This window comes from Salmo trutta, chromosome 27 (assembly GCF_901001165.1).
Source record: "Salmo trutta chromosome 27, fSalTru1.1, whole genome shotgun sequence".
NCBI classification, from domain to species: domain Eukaryota; kingdom Metazoa; phylum Chordata; class Actinopteri; order Salmoniformes; family Salmonidae; genus Salmo; species Salmo trutta.
Window position 1 is genome coordinate 2,718,179 of NC_042983.1, and position 15,870 is coordinate 2,734,048.

The 15,870-nt window shown below is 45.7% G+C and overlaps 1 protein-coding gene across 1 annotated transcript in view; it reads left to right on the top strand.

Annotated features, from left to right (window-relative positions):
• Positions 1-15,870, top strand: part of ksr2 (kinase suppressor of ras 2) — a 165,386-nt gene that overhangs the window by 130,746 nt on the left and 18,770 nt on the right. The gene's annotated exons all lie outside the window — the stretch shown is intronic.

The window sequence follows — 15,870 nt, forward strand, 5'->3', positions numbered from 1 at the left end:
ACTGAGTGTAAAAAACATTTAGAACACCTGCTCTTTCCATGACATAGACAGACCAGGGGATTCCAGGTGAAAGCTATGATCCCTTATTGATGTCACTTGTTAAATCCCCTTTAATCAGTATAGATGAAGGGGAGGAGACAGGTTAAAGAAGGATTTTTAAGCCTTGAGACGATCAAGTCAAATCAAGCTTTATTTATACAGCACAAACACAATGTGCTTCACAGGAAAAATAAAACTGAAATATTTACTACACAACAAACATAAGAGGATAAAAAACAAAAGAATAACAATAAAACTGAACGACTAAAAAGCACCCTAAGGAAAAGCAAAGCTAAAAAGGTACGTTTTGAGATCTCTTTGAAAAATGTCCACAGTTTCGGCCCCCTCAGGTTCTCTGGCAGGCTATTCCAGAGGCTCGGGGCATAGTAACTAAAAAGACTACCTCTCCATGCCTCTTGGTCCTTGGCTTTGGGATAGTTAAAAGGCCAGTGCCAGAGGACCTGAGGGACCTACTGAGTACATAATTTAAAAGCATGTCTGGCATGTATTGGGGTCACAATCGTGGATGGATTTAAAAAACAATTGAAGTTTAAAATTAATTCTAAAACTCACAGGCAGTGTGCTCTCCGTCTGGTCTTGGTCAGTACACGTGCTGCAGCATTCTGTATATTTTGCAGTTGACCAATGGCTTTCTTGGGTAGATCAGACAGGAGAGCATTACGGTAGTCAAGCCTGCTTGTAATAAAAACATGGATGAGTCTCTCTGTATCAGCCTGAGAGAGAAACGGCCGCACCTTGGCAATGTTCCTCAGGTGGTAAAAAGCTATTTTGGTCACATTCCTAATGTGTAATTCGCAATTGAGTTCAGATTCTAAAATAACACCTAGGTTTTTTGTTTTGTCTTTATTGCCTGTGAATTCAAATGTGCGGCCAGATTCTCTCTCTGTGCTTTGGCTCCAACAATAAGTACCTCGGTATTGTCCTGATTTAGCTGGAGGAAGTTGGGAGCCATCCAAGTATTTAAATCACTAATACAGTCTAATAATTTATCAGAGGAGCTAAAATCCTCTGGTGACACAGAAATGTAAAGTTGTGTATCGTCTGCGTAACAGTGAAAATCAATGCTGTGCTTTCTGATAATGCTGCCAAGGGGTAACATATACAGTATAAACTGAACAGCACAGGACCCAAAATTTAACCTTGTGGAACGCCGCATGTGATATGTATTTTCTCTGAGTTATGTTCACTAATGGTGACAAAACTCTCGACCGGTTAAATAGGTCCTAAACCAATTAAGAACTGGACCGAAGAGACCAACCCATCTCTCCAGTATGTCCAGAAGGACATCATGGTCAACAGTGTCGAATGCATAGAGCTGTTTGGCATCTGTGTTGGCTCTAAGATAATTTACCACTTTAACTAAGACTGTCTATGCTGTGGTGGGCCCAAAAACCAGATTGGAATTTTTCAAAAATACAAATATAAAATTATTTGGTTGTTTGAAAACCAATTTCTCCAGAATTTTGCTTAAGAATGGAAGGTTGGAGATTGGCCGAAAATTGCTAAGAGCTGAAGAATCTAGATTACTTTTCTTCAGAATGGGTTTCACCATAACAGTTTTTAGTGCAGTGGGGAAAGTGCCTGTGAACAGGGAATGATTAGCAATAGCTTGCACTTCTTCAGATATGCAAATAAAAACTGTTTTGACGACGGTGATGGGGATAGGATCGAGAAGGCAGGTAGAAGGCTTAAGTTGTGATAGCACTTCAAATCAAATGTTATTAGTCACATGCGCCGAATACAACCTTACAGTGAAATGCTAACTTATAAGCCCCTAACCAACAATGCAGTTTAAAAAAATACCAATAAGAATAAGAAATAAAAGTAACAAGTAATTAAAGAGCAGCAGTAAAATAACAATAGCGAGACTATACACAGGGGGGTACCAATACAGAGTCAATGTTCAGGGGCACCGGTTAGTTGAGGTAATATGTACATGTAGATTGAGTTATTAAAGTGACTATGCATAGATGATACCAACAGAGTAGCAGCGGTGTAAAAGGGGGGGGAGGGTGCAATGCAAATTGTCTGGGTAGCCATTTCATTAGATGTTCAGCAGTCTTATGGCTTGGAGGTAGAAGCTGTATAGAAGCCACTTGGACCTAGACTTGGCGCTCCGGTACCGCTTGCCGTGCGGTAGCAGAGAGAACAGTCTATGACTAGGGTGGCTGGAGTCTTTGACAATTTTTAGGGCCTTCCTCTGACACCGCCTGGTGTAGAGGTCCTGGATGGCAGGAAGCTTGGCCCCAGTGATGTACTGGGCCATTCGCACTGCCCTCTGTAGTGCCCTGCGGTCGGAGGCCGAGCAGTTGCCATACCAGGCAGTGATGCAACAAGTTAGGATGCACTCAATGGTGCAGTTGTAGAACCATTAGAGGATCTGAGGACCCATGCCAAATCTTTTCAGTCTCCTGAAGGGGAATAGGTTTTGTCGTGCCCTCTTCATGACTGTCTTGGTGTGCTTGGACCATGTTAGTTTGTTGGTGACGTGAACACCAAGGAACTTGAAGCTCTCAACCTGCTCCACTGCAGCCCCGTCAATGAGAATGGGGGTGTGCTCGGTCCTCTTTTTCCTGTAGTCCACAATCATCTCCTTTGTCTTGTTGTCCTGGCACCACACTGCCAGGTCTCTGACCTGCTCCCTATAGGCTGTCTCATCGTTGTCGGTGATCAGGCCTACCACAGTCATTTAGGCAGGTTACCTTAGTGTCATCACTAAGGATCTGTTAGGGTGGTATGCAAATTGGATTGGGTCTAGGGTTTCTGGGATAATGGTGCTGATGTGAGCCATGACCAGCCTTTCAAAGCACTTCATGGCTACAGACGTGAGTGCTACAGACGTGAGTGCTACGGGTCGGTAGTCATTTAGGCAGGTTACCTTAGTGTTCTTGGGCTATGGTGGTCTGCTTAAAACATGTTGGTATTACAGACTCGGACAGAGAGAGGTTGAAAATGTCAGTGAAGACACTTGCCAGTTGGTCAGTGCATGCTCGCAGTACATGTCCTGGTAATCCGTCTGGCCCTGCTGCCTTGTGAATGTTGATCTGTTTAAAGGACTTAATCATATCGGCTGCGGAAAGCGTGATCACGCAGTCTTCGGGGAACTGCTGGTGCTCTCATGCATGTTTCAGTGTTATTTTCCTTGAAGCGAACATAGAAGTAGTTTAGCTCATTTGGTAGGCTCGTGTCACTGGGCAGCTCTCGGCTGTGCTTCCCTTTGTAGTCTGTAATGGTTTGCAAGCCCTGCCACATCCGACGAGCGTCAGAGCCAGTGTAGTACAATTTGATCTTAGTCCTGTATTGACGCTTTGCCTGTTTGATGGTTCGTCGGAGGGCATAGCAGGATTTCTTATAAGCTTCTGGGTTAGAATCCTGCTCCTTGAAAGCGGTAGCTCTAGCCTTTAGCTCAGTGCGGATGTTGCCTGTAATCCATGGCTTCTGGTTAGGGTTTGTACGAATGGTCACTGTGGGGATGATGTCATCAATGGACTTATTGATGAAGCCAATGACTGATGTGGTGTACTCCTCAATGCCATCGGAGGAATCCCGGAACATATTCCAGTCTGTGCTAGCAAAACAGTCTTGTAGCTTAGCATCTGCTTCATCTGACCACTTTTTTATTGATCGAGTCACTTGTGCTTCCTGCTTTAATTTTTGCTTGTAATCAGTAATCAGGAGGATATAATTATGGTCAGATTTACCAAGTGGAGGGCAAGGGAGATCTTTGTATGCGTCTCTGTGTGTGGAGTAAAGGTGGTCCAGAATTTTTTTCCACTGGTTGCACATTTAACATGCTGATAGAAATTTGATAAAATGGATTTAAGTTTCCCTGCAGGAAAGTCCCTGGCTACTAGGAGTGCCGCCTCTGGGTGAGCATTTTCTTGTTTGCTTATGGCGGAATACAGCCCATTCAATGCTGTCTTAGTGCCAGTCTCTGACTGTGGTGGTATGTAAACAGCTATGAAAAACACAGATGAAAACTCTCTGGGTAGATAGTGTGGTCTACAGCTTATCATGAGATACTCTACCTCAGGTGAGCAATAGCTCGAGAGTTCCTTAGATATCATGCACCAGCTATTATTTACAAAAATACATAGTCCGCCGCCCCTTTTCTTACCAGACGCCACTGTTCTGTCCTGCCGGTACAGCGTATAACCAGCCAGCTGTATGTTGATAGTGTCGTCGTTCAGCCTCGACTCCATGAATCATAAGATATTACAGTTTTGAAGGTCCCGTTGGTAGTTTAATCCTGTGCGTAGGTCATCGATTTTATTCTCCAATGATTGCTTGTCTGCTTGCAGAATGGAAGGAAGTGGGGGTTTATTATATCGCCTACGAATTCTCAGAATTCTAGCCCCTTTTTCTCCGCCTCCTCTTCATGCAAATCACAGGGATCTGGGCCTGTTCCCGAGAAAGCAGTATATTGTTCGCGTCAGGCTCGTCAGACTCGTTAAAGGAAAAAAAGGATTCTGCCAGTCCGTGGTGAGTAATCGCAGTCCTGATGTCCAGAAGTTATTTTCGGTCATAAGAGACAGTAGGGGCAACATTATGCAAAAAAAAAAGTTACAAACAAAAAAAAAACTATCGGTTGGGGATGCGTAAAACATCTGCTTTCTTCTCCGGCGCCATTGGTCTTTCCTGAGCATGTCTGTGTCAACCAGGGAAAATCAAATCAAATCAAATCAAATTTATTTATATAGCCCTTCGTACATCAGCTGAAATCTCAAAGTGCTGTACAGAAACCCAGCCTAAAACCCCAAACAGCAAGCAATGCATGTGAAAGAAGCACGGTGGCTGGGAAAAACTCCCTAGGAAAAACTCCTGAGAAAGGCCAAAAACCTAGGAAGAAACCTAGAGAGGAACCAGGCTATGAGGGGTGGCCAGTCCTCTTCTGGCTGTGCCGGGTGGATATTATAACAGAACATGGTCAAGATGTTAAAATGTTCGTAAATGACCAGCATGGTCAAATAATAATAATCATAGTAATTGTCGAGGGTGCAACAAGCACGTCCGGTGAACAGGTCAGGGTTCCGTAGCCGCAGGCAGAACAGTTGAAACTGGAGCAGCAGCATGGCCAGGTGGACTGGGGACAGCAAGGAGTCATCATGCCAGGTAGTCCTAGGGCTCAGGTCCTCCGAGAGAAAGAAAGAAAGAAAGAAAGAGAGAATTAGAGAGAGCATATTTACATTCACACAGGACACTGGATAAGACAAGAGAATACTCCAGATGTAACAGACTGACCCTAGCCCCCCGACACATAAACTACTGCAGCATAAATACTGGAGGCTGAGACAGGAGGGATCAGAAGACACTGTGGCCCCATCCGATGATACCCCCGGACAGGGCCAAACAGGCAGGATATAACCCCACCCACTTTGCCAAAGCACAGCCCCCACACAACTAGAGGGATATCTACAACCACCAACTTACCGTCCGAAGACAAGGCCGAGTATAGCCCACAAAGATGTCCGCCACGGCACAACCCAAGGGGGGGGGACGCCAACCTAGACAGGAAGACCACGTCAGTGGCTCAACCTACTCAAGTGACGCACCCCTCCCATGGACGGCATGGAAGAACACCAGTAAGTCAGTGACTCAGCCCCTGTAAAAGGGTTAGAGGCAGAGAATCCCAGTGGGAGAGGGGAACCGACAAGGCAGAGACAGCAAGGGCGGTTCGTTGCTCCAGCCTTTCCGTTCACCTTCACACTCCTGGGCCAGACTATACTTAATCATAGGACCTACTGAAGAGATAAGTCTTCAGTAAAGACTTAAAGGTTGAGACTGAGTCTGCGTCTCTCACATGGGTAGGCAGACCATTCCATAAAAATGGAGCTCTATAGGAGAAAGCCCTACCTCCAGCCGTTTGCTTAGAAATTCTAGGGACAATTAGGAGGCCTGCGTCTTGTGACCGTAGCGTACGTGTAGGTATGTACGGCAGGACCAAATCGGAAAGATAGGTAGGAGCAAGCCCATGTAATGCTTTGTAGGTTAGCAGTAAAACCTTGAAATCAGCCCTTGCCTTAACAGGAAGCCAGTGTAGGGAAGCTAGCACTGGAGTAATATGATCAAATTTTTTGGTTCTAGTCAGGATTCTAGCAGCCGTATTTAGCACTAACTGAAGTTTGTTTAGTGCTTTATCCGGGTAGCCGGAAAGTAGAGCATTGCAGTAGTCGAGCCTAGAAGTAACAAAAGCATGGATTAATTTTTCTGCGTCATTTTTGGACAGAAAGTTTCTGATTTTTGCAATGTTACGTAGATGGAAAAAAGCTGTCCTTGAAGCAGTCTTGATATGTTCTTCAAAAGAGAGATCAGGGTCCAGAGTAACGCCGAGGTCCTTCACAGTTTTATTTGAGACGACTGTACAACCATCCAGATTAATTGTCAGATTCAACAGAAGATCTCTTTGTTTCTTGGGACCTAGGACAAGCATCTCTGTTTTGTCCGAGTTTAAAAGTAGAAAATTTGCAGCCATCCACTTCCTTATGTCTGAAACACAGGCTTCTAGCGAGGGCAATTTTGGGGCTTCACCATGTTTCATTGAAATGTACAGCTGTGTGTCGTCCGCATAGCAGTGAAATTTAACATTATGTTTTCGAATGACATCCCCAAGAGGTAAAATATATAGAGAAAACAATAGTTGTCCTAGAACGGAACCTTGAGGAACACCGAAATTTACAATTGATTTGTCAGAGGACGAACCATTCACAGAGACAAACTGATATCTTTCCGACAGATAAGATCTAAACCAGGCCAGAACTTGTCCATGTAGACCAATTTGGGTTTCCAATCTCTCCAAAAGAATGTGGTGATCGATGGTATCAAAAGCGGCACTAAGATCTAGGAGCACGAGGACAGATGCAGAGCCTCGGTCTGACGTCATTAAAAGGTCATTTACCACCTTCACAAGTGCAGTCTCAGTGCTATGATGGGGTCTAAAACCAGACTGAAGCGTTTCGTATACATTGTTTGTCTTCAGGAAGGCAGTGAGTTGCTGCGCAACAACTTTTTCTAAAATTTTTGAGAGGAATGGAAGATTCGATATAGGCCGATAGTTTTTTATAATTTCTGGGTCAAGATTCGGCTTTTTCAAGAGAGGCTTTATTACTGCCACTTTTAGTGAGCTTGGTACACATCCGGTGGATAGAGAGCCATTTATTATGTTCAACATAGGAGGGCCAAGCACAGGAAGCAGCTCTTTCAGTAGTTTAGTTGGAATAGGGTCCAGTATGCAGCTTGAGGGTTTGGAGGCCATGATTATTTTCATCATTGTGTAAAAATGAATCCATAGTGCCTTTGCGTGGTAGGCTAGGGCACGTATCATCAAACTTCTCATCAGGTCTTGCTTGACTGATACCCAGGCCAATGTTTGTTATCTTATCTCTGAAATATGCTACAAACTCATCACCTTTAGATGGGGAAGAAATTTCACATAAGTTTGCGGGGGTAAGATTCATCAGGCCATCAATGGTCGAGAAGAGCACTCTCGAATTGTTCTAATTATTAGTGATCAAGTTAGAAAAATTAGCCCGTCTGGCATTTATAATTGCATTGTTATATATGCCAAGTTGCTTTCTCAGAATATCGTAATGGACCTGCAACTTTTACTTTTTTCCTCTTCCGCTCTGCCTTTCTGCAGTTTCTCTTTAATGTATTAGTTTCCTCACTCATCCAATGGGCTCTCTGTTTGGATGTGGCCTTTTTCAACTTTATTGGAGCTATGGCATCAATGGTTGCCCTTAATTTGCTATTAAAGTTATCAACTAAATCATCACAAGAGGAAGGCAGAATAGGTGATACACTCAATAAAATCTGTAGCAACTTCAGAGGTAAGATAGTGTTTCTTAATAATGTGTTCAGTATTACCCTGTGCTATGGGCAACAAGGTAGTAAAAAATACACAGTGGTGATTAGATAAAGCAACATAAACAATAGAGGATATGTCAATAGAAAGCCCTTTGATAATAATCAGGTCCAGAGCATGGCCGCGGATATGGGTGGGCCCAGTAACATGTTGGATAAAGTCCATAGAGCTCAAAATATTCAGAAATTCAATGGCCTTGGAGTCAGTCTCTCTGTCAACATGAATATTAAAATCATCCAACACAATGGTTTTATCATAGTTCTCAAGGACAATAGACAATAGTTCAGAGAAATCAGTAAAGAAAGTATGGCAGTGCTTTGGTGGCCTATACAGGGCCAAGACTGGTGGCTGACATTTAAACAGTATAGCATGATGCTCAAAAGACCCAAAGTCGCCAAATGAAATGTCCTTACAGCTGAGAGCATTAGTAGTAATAGAAAGCTGTCCCCCCACCCTTTTTGCCTTTTCTGATAGAGTATGAAAAGCTGTAGTCCGGGCGGGAGGTTTCGAAAAAAGCGACACTACAGTCTGAAGACAGCCATGTTTCCGTGAGAAACATGCAATCAACTTTGCGCTTCGTAATGAGGTCATTCACAAGAAAGATTTTACTATTGATTGCTCTAACATTTAAACGTGTCTGGGGCATCTGCCTAGAGGTAACCAATTGAATAACAACCTGTCGTGACGTTGTATTAGTTAATGTGACGACTGTTGCTCATCGAATGATTAACGGTTTATAATTGCGTGATTAAATGAATTAAGCAATGAATCAAGCAATTATTAACTCATTAACCTGGGGCACCATGGGAACATTGTTTTGATTGAGTTTCTATTTCCCAAATTAACTCAAAGGATATCAGAATATCGATTACAACAGTCGCTAAATTAATCAATTTCCTCTACAGTCTCATAATCTGAACGTCGTATAATCCGGGAATCTGCACGGACCCGGGCTTTACCACTGAATTTACCACACCAATCTTAGTTGATTATTTATTTACTAGCAAGCTAAAATGATGATAAAAATACACATACACAAAACACAGTCTAGCTATTGATTAGGACTTAGTATAACGGGCCAACACACTATGGCGCTCGTTACCCAAAATGGGGATTTTAAAGAGAGAGAAATAAAGGAAGTACACGAGAGAAATATACATTTGGGTTCATTTGTCAGCCATGCTTATTTAACTAGCCTTGCCCCGAACTGCCGCTCTTATGGGTCAGAATATAATGATGTAATTACGTGTTGGAGGTCTCAGGTGGGAAGCTCCGCGTGGGTCGTTTAGGCTTCTAAATGACGCACTTCTCCGGCGCAACTCTCTGGTTGTCCTCACGATGTCAGTGTCCTTCTTGGCTAAGTGGTCTGATACCTCACCCTTGATCTGAAAGGGGTCTTCTGAGGACAGACAGCTCTGTAGCTCAGAGCTCACAGCTTCGGCCCGAATGGTGTCGATACCACGATTCAATGGAGAGTGGAGGCTGGGTGGTTCGGCTTGAATTCACCCGCTTAGACACAGCTACTCGTCCGTAGCTCGTGTAGAAAAAGATTTCTTTGTCTTCAACCTTGTTTCGTTTTGGGGTTCGTCGACTTTGTTAGACCTTAGCTGCAGCTTGAGGTCAATTAGTCTCCTATGTTAATTCTTCACTCTCCTGTCTTATACCCTCGGGTCAGAAGTGGGTGTAACCGCCTTTAGGGCAATTCTCTGGGCGGACCAAGTAAAAGGGGGCAAGGCTTTGGCTCTACTAAAAATCCAATTTTAGTCACTAACTTCACATTTCATCTTTACCAAAACATTCTGTTTGATTTGGATATTTTCTACACAACGTACAATGTATAAACATCAGGCATATACTGGGAAAACTCTTAAAGGTACAATGTTTTCATAATAACGTCATCTCTTAACCTTTAAAAACAATACAAAAGTTACATACATTTTAATATTCCACCTCTCGTCATGACCACCATTGTGGCTGACGGAAACCATTGTTCCAAAGTCCCTTTATTGCATGTTTAATGTTCTGAGGCCAGTTCTCCATTGTTAGGACAAAGGAATTTCTCTGTGGCCTAAGTTTTATTATGGGCGTGAGGTGTCATAAAACCCCCACATCTTCAGACCCCTAGATCTCTCCTCCTCTGTTGGGGGTTTGGGAGATAATCTGTAGGGTGGTGGTCTCCTGTACCCTGACCTGATCAGGACAGTCATGACAGTCCCCCTCTGGTAGGTTCAACTTGGAATGATTCTGCATGTTGCAACCCACCATAAGAATGACCATCGGATGTCCTGGTCTGTGGATCATCAGAGCAGCCCCCCCCCCCTGGTAGGCTTTCCGCAAGCTGTGGATCACCACCAGAATGGACCTAGGACGTCTGGCAGTGGCTCTGTGTTCTGGCCCGTCGTCCGGTTATCCCGGTTAGTGGACCTAGGCAGTAACTTGGCAGACGTTAATGACGCACAACACTCAGGCAATACATCATTACATTTCCTCCCCAAACGAGCAGCGTCTTGGCTCTAAGGCTTCCTAAGTGTCAAAGGTAATGAAACGAAAAATTTGAATAAAAACATAAAAGTATACAAAATATGTCTACCACACCTTAATCATCTAATATGGACTATGTTCTATATATGTCCAAGGTCTTGGCTAAATAGCTCTATCATGGCATTGTCTCTAATGTCATGTCTAGGGTGATCCTACTTGCAGGTGGGTAGTTAAGGCACTTGGAAAAACTTGGCCCCTGAAGGCCAAAGCTTACATTAGGGACATTACTGGGCTGACCTAGCGAGTTCGGGAGAGGAGGCTGGGACTGGGCCCAGTAAGAGGGTTTCCGGATCCATTGCCACCTTTCCAAAAATCGGGATCGCTTCCGTCCCACGGGTGATCCTAGTATAAGACCTCATTAGGTCTTCCATTGCACGTGTGCGCCTGTGTACGTAGTAGGTGCACACGCCAAGGGAAATGAGACCAAGGATCATGGTAACAGTCAGGATACTGTCCGGCACCGTCCAAGAGCAGGCGACAGACCAATCTTTTGGTCTGTAGTCAGTCGGGTCGACTAACAGTGCCTCATCCAGTACGCTAAGATCAACAGTCATGGGTCCCTCGTACCGGATTTGGTATTGAATTGCTTGTGGTAACTCAAGGGAACGTTTAGCAAAAGCATCCGGCATTTCAATCTCTGTGTCTATCCGGTCGTCGGGAAGGTGGTATAGAGCGAGGTCGTCTACGTGAATAATCGCCCCCTCTGGTACCGTAACAAAAACAGTCTGGTTGGGGAGGTTCAATTGGGTGATGGAGTCATGGCGTTCGTAAGTCATAGTGGCGGACGCGAATGGTGTGTTGACCAACCATCGGTTCCCTACCACCTCCACTTGTGTGGTGGTGGCCCCATCCCTGGCTGTTAGTTTGGCTCTACAGCGTTCTTCGCTGGTGATAGCTTTAATACCACAAAGACGCTCAGTGTTATCCCTGACAAATGGTTTGCTAGGACAAAGGTAGTGGACATCTTTGGTTAGAGTACACATTAGCAGGTTAGGGGTGAGATAGAAATCTGGGTTGTTTTCCTGGTAAGCTACAACTGGGGGCGTGGCAATCTTTACGTGGGTACTGTCGCGCCAAAATCCTACATTGAGAACCGTTTTCAATCTATAGATATTCTCCAGTTCAACAACCGGCAGCGTCAGTAGAAAACCCACTTCATTACGATCAACATCAACGTGTATTGGGATGGCCGACCCCAGACTATAGGCCAAATGTGATTGTAACGGCCTTAGTGTGGTTGAAGTAGCTGAGGTCAATATGTCGTGCACCATTGAGAGGGGCACTAGATATGAGGGGATTCTATTCATGGCCAAGTGGTCCATAGAAGAGCTAACTTCACGGAGAAAATCCTCCAGTAACAATCGAACCAATTGGACATGGGCATAGTCATGGTTCATGACCTCTGCTAGCTTTCCTACAGACAGGATAGTTTTGTTTAGGAGAGTAGCGTGTGTGTTGACCACCAGAATAGTGTCCTGGAGAGACTTTCCCACATGTTGCAACCTAAGGGCCTGTGCCTTCATCTGCTGCTGGATAAGTGGCATCTCTTCAGTAATCTCCCTAACATTCCTCTTGACTGTGGCTAGACTGACTGCGTTGACGGCAGTGGTACCTAGGGCAAATAGTGACCCTACGGCTGCCCCTATCGATAGTAGCGCCCCGACGAATCGTTTTTCTCGCCTGGGCTCAGCTAGTTCTGACTGGGTTACTGTGAACTTTTGGAGTTGGGCCAACATATGGGCAGTGTCTAGCTGGGCGTGCTTAATTGCCTGGCTGGTCCAGTCAGCCCCGGCCCAACTCAAATGCGCCGCAGGTGGAATGTGTTGGCGGTACACATTCTCTGCATCTAGGCGGACATATACCCTCTGCGTGTGTACTCTGCAGTTAGTTATGAGGAGTCCTGGATCGTTGCGGAGAACGATTCCCGTAGGGGGTCCGTTCGTGATTACGTCTGCTGGGTTGGTTTTGACCAGGGCGCAGAGTGTCAGGATCATCCAAAGGAACTCCATCCTACAGAAACGCATAATCAGAGATTGTTGGATTATTTCATTTTTTTGTATTCGTAAACAAAAATTGTTTTTACAACTATTTTTCTGTTTTTCTTATTTTTAATCAGTACAGCGCAGGACGATATCACTAGTGACAACAGATGTATATCTGGTAGCTGGGAAGAGAATAAAAGATATTAGGTGCAACGTACTGGTCTCCTGGAAGGGATCAGCTGAGGGTACTTAAGAATTTTCTTAGTACCTCTGGTTTTTTGCTAGGGTTTTTATCTATTCGGTGCTGGCTAGCACCCCTTCTATTCCCATGGGGGGAGTGTACAACTTGATTTGGTTCCGGTGGACCCACTTTAATGTGGCGTTTTGTCGACCTTTGCTGATTTTGATCTGGTAAGCTACAGGTGATAGCTTCACCACAATCTCGTGTGGCCCCGTCCAGTGGGGCAGGAACTTTGTTGTGACGCCCGCGGGTTTGGTGTATATGTAGTACCACACCTTATCTCCGACCTCGAACACCTGGTGTGAGGCTTTTTTGTCGTAATAGGTCTTGTCACCTTCTGCACTTCTTTCCAATTGTCCTTGAGCGTACGCAAAGGTAGTCTGGAGATGGTTCCGCAAGTCAGTCACGTATTGATGAGCCGTGTAGGCGGTGGCTGCGGCGACATCTCCCGGTTGGTACAGGAGATGCAGTGGAAGGGTCATTTGCCGGCCCGTCATCATCTCAAAGGGTGTCATTCCCGTAGACCTGTTGCGTGTGGCTCTGATTGCCATCAGTACCAATGGGAGTTTGAGGTCCCAATCTTTGTGGTTGGCTGCCACATATTTCCTCAAGATTCTGACAATTGATTGGTTGCTCCTTTCTACCCCCCCAACCGAGCTCCTAGGGTGGTACGCGATGTGGAGTTTAGCTTTGACTCCCAGGAGCTTCCACAGTTCGGTCATTACAGATGCCGAAAAGTGGGTTCCTCTGTCGCTGTCCACGGTTTCTCCTGGCAGGCCGAAACGACTGAAAACGTGGTTTAGCAAAAGAACGGCAGTGGTTTCCGCTGTGTCATTGGTCGCCGGCAGGCACTCCACCCACTTTGTGAATGCGCAAGTCACTGTGAGGAGGTACTTGTTGCCTCTGGCAGACCTGGCAACTGGGCCGACCCAGTCGATCTGGATCGAGCTCCAGGGGTAAGACACACCCTTGCGTTGCAGGGGTGCTCTGTGAAGTGGCTTGGTGGGTTGAAACTGGCAGCAAACTAGACACCCCCTCACGTATTGTGCCACGTCTTGTTCCATGTGAGGCCAGTGGGCCACCTGTCGCAATGTTTCCCATGTAGCCTTGACCCCCCTATGGCCTCCACATGGCTCGTCGTGGGCATGAGCTATCATTATCCCCCTCTGTGTTTTAGGAACCACCCACCTTCGAACGGTGTCGGTTTCTGAAACATACACCAATAGGTCATCTACAAGTGTGAGGTGCTGTTTAGTTGCGTACAGCGAACGCAAGTCGTGTGAACCTGCCAAAGCCAGTTCGGACACTGGGTGGTTGACAGGATCCGACAGGAATGCCATCAAAGTGGCGAGGGACTCATCTTGGTGTTGCATTGCTACCAGGTCGCCATTCATGAATGAATGCGTTAGTAACACATTATGTTTGTGCGACAACGTTTTCCGTGGTGCTACATGGCTACGCGTTACCGCAGACACCATAGCTTCCTCATTGGGTTTTTCGTCTCGAGCAGCAAACACCCAAGGGGTGCCGTGAATTGCACCAGATTTCGCCATGCTGTCAGCATGGTCGTTGCCAAGTTTGTCACGACCAGGTGATTTGGAGTGTCCCTTGACTTTCTTCCAATACACCTGTATGTCGTGTTTGGTGATGAGATCATCACAAGCTAGAATGAGCTCTTTGTTTTTCACCTCTTTACCACTTGAAGTAGTCATGTGCTTTTGTTTCCAAAACGGCAAGTGGCATAAAAAGGTGAGTCTCGCGTAGTTAGAGTCGGTGCAGATCGCCAGTTCTGCCAATTCGTGTTTCACCGCTGTTTGCAGGGTGATCAGCACGCCAGCCACTTCTGCAAACTGGCTGGTCTTGTTGCCAAGCTGAAATTGAAGTGGTTTGCACGGAATGTCGTTGTGCCATACCAATCCCACCCCAGCTTGCAAGTGGTCTAGATGGCGGTAAGAACAGCCATCTACAAATGCCATCGGCATGTCGAGACACACGTTCTCTTCGAAATAGTAATGGTTCGAAGGCAATGGCGGAGCGATGTCACGCGGGGTTGGTCCGGAGTCGGTTTCATCGTCACCACAGTGTTGACACACCGCCAAAGCACTGCCCAAAGTCAGGTTCTTTGCTTTTGCGTAGTTGATTACTACATCATGGCTCTGCAGCCTCATGAGCCAAGCCGCTATCCTGCTGTTGTGTACAGCACCCTCACGGATTCGTTGGCTTTTCAGAAAAGTCACAGGCTGGTGACATGTTTCTATGATCACCTTTTGTCCGCCGACATAACTGGTTAAGTGTTTGATCGCCCAGACTTTCGACAGCAGCGCTTTTTCGCAGTCTGAGTATTTGTGTTCGGCGGGGTTGAGTGTTTTGCTCGCGTAATCAACCACACGTTTGTCTTGGTCGTATTTTTGGTACAACCCAGCGCTAAGGCAGTGCTCTGAGAAACCGACTTCCAAAAAGAATGTCTTGTCTTTGTTGGGGTATACCAGTCAGGGTGCCGTCTCTAAGCAGGTTTTTCAAGGAAGCCACCGCTTCGTTGTGAGTGACATCCCAAACGAATGGGGTGTCTTTCTGAAGAAGGTGAGTCAACGGTTTTGACAAGTCGGCGTAGTTTTCGATGAATTGACGGGAGTAATTACATACTCCCAAGAAGCTGCGCACCTCGTTAAGGTTTGTAGGTGTTTTGATGTTACGGACTGCTTGGATTCGGTTAGACTGTGGCAGGATGCCCTCGGCACCCACCAGAAGCCCAACGTAGTTTACCTTGGTCCTGCACCATTGTCCTTTCATTATGGCCAACTTAGCCCCTCCAGTCCCGAGTTGGGTGAGAACGTGGTCCATTTCATTGAGGTGATGTGACCAAGTCTCACTTCTCATGAGAACGTCGTCCACGTAAATTATCGTCCCCCTAGAGGCTGCGTCTGGCATCGCCTTGTGCAGGAAGATGTTGAACTCTGAGGGGGAGTTCGCATACCCGAATGGGCAACGATTGAACGTGAAGAGCTTGTTCGAGAAAGAGAAAGCCAACTTGTGTTGGTCACGCGGGTCGACTGTCATGGTCCAGAAACCATTTGCCACGTCGACGTTGGAAAAGTACTTTGCGTTTGCCACCTTTGGCAACTCTTGGTCGAGCTGTGTCATTGGCCAACGAGACAACGGAACCAGTTTGTTGAGTTGTCTATAGT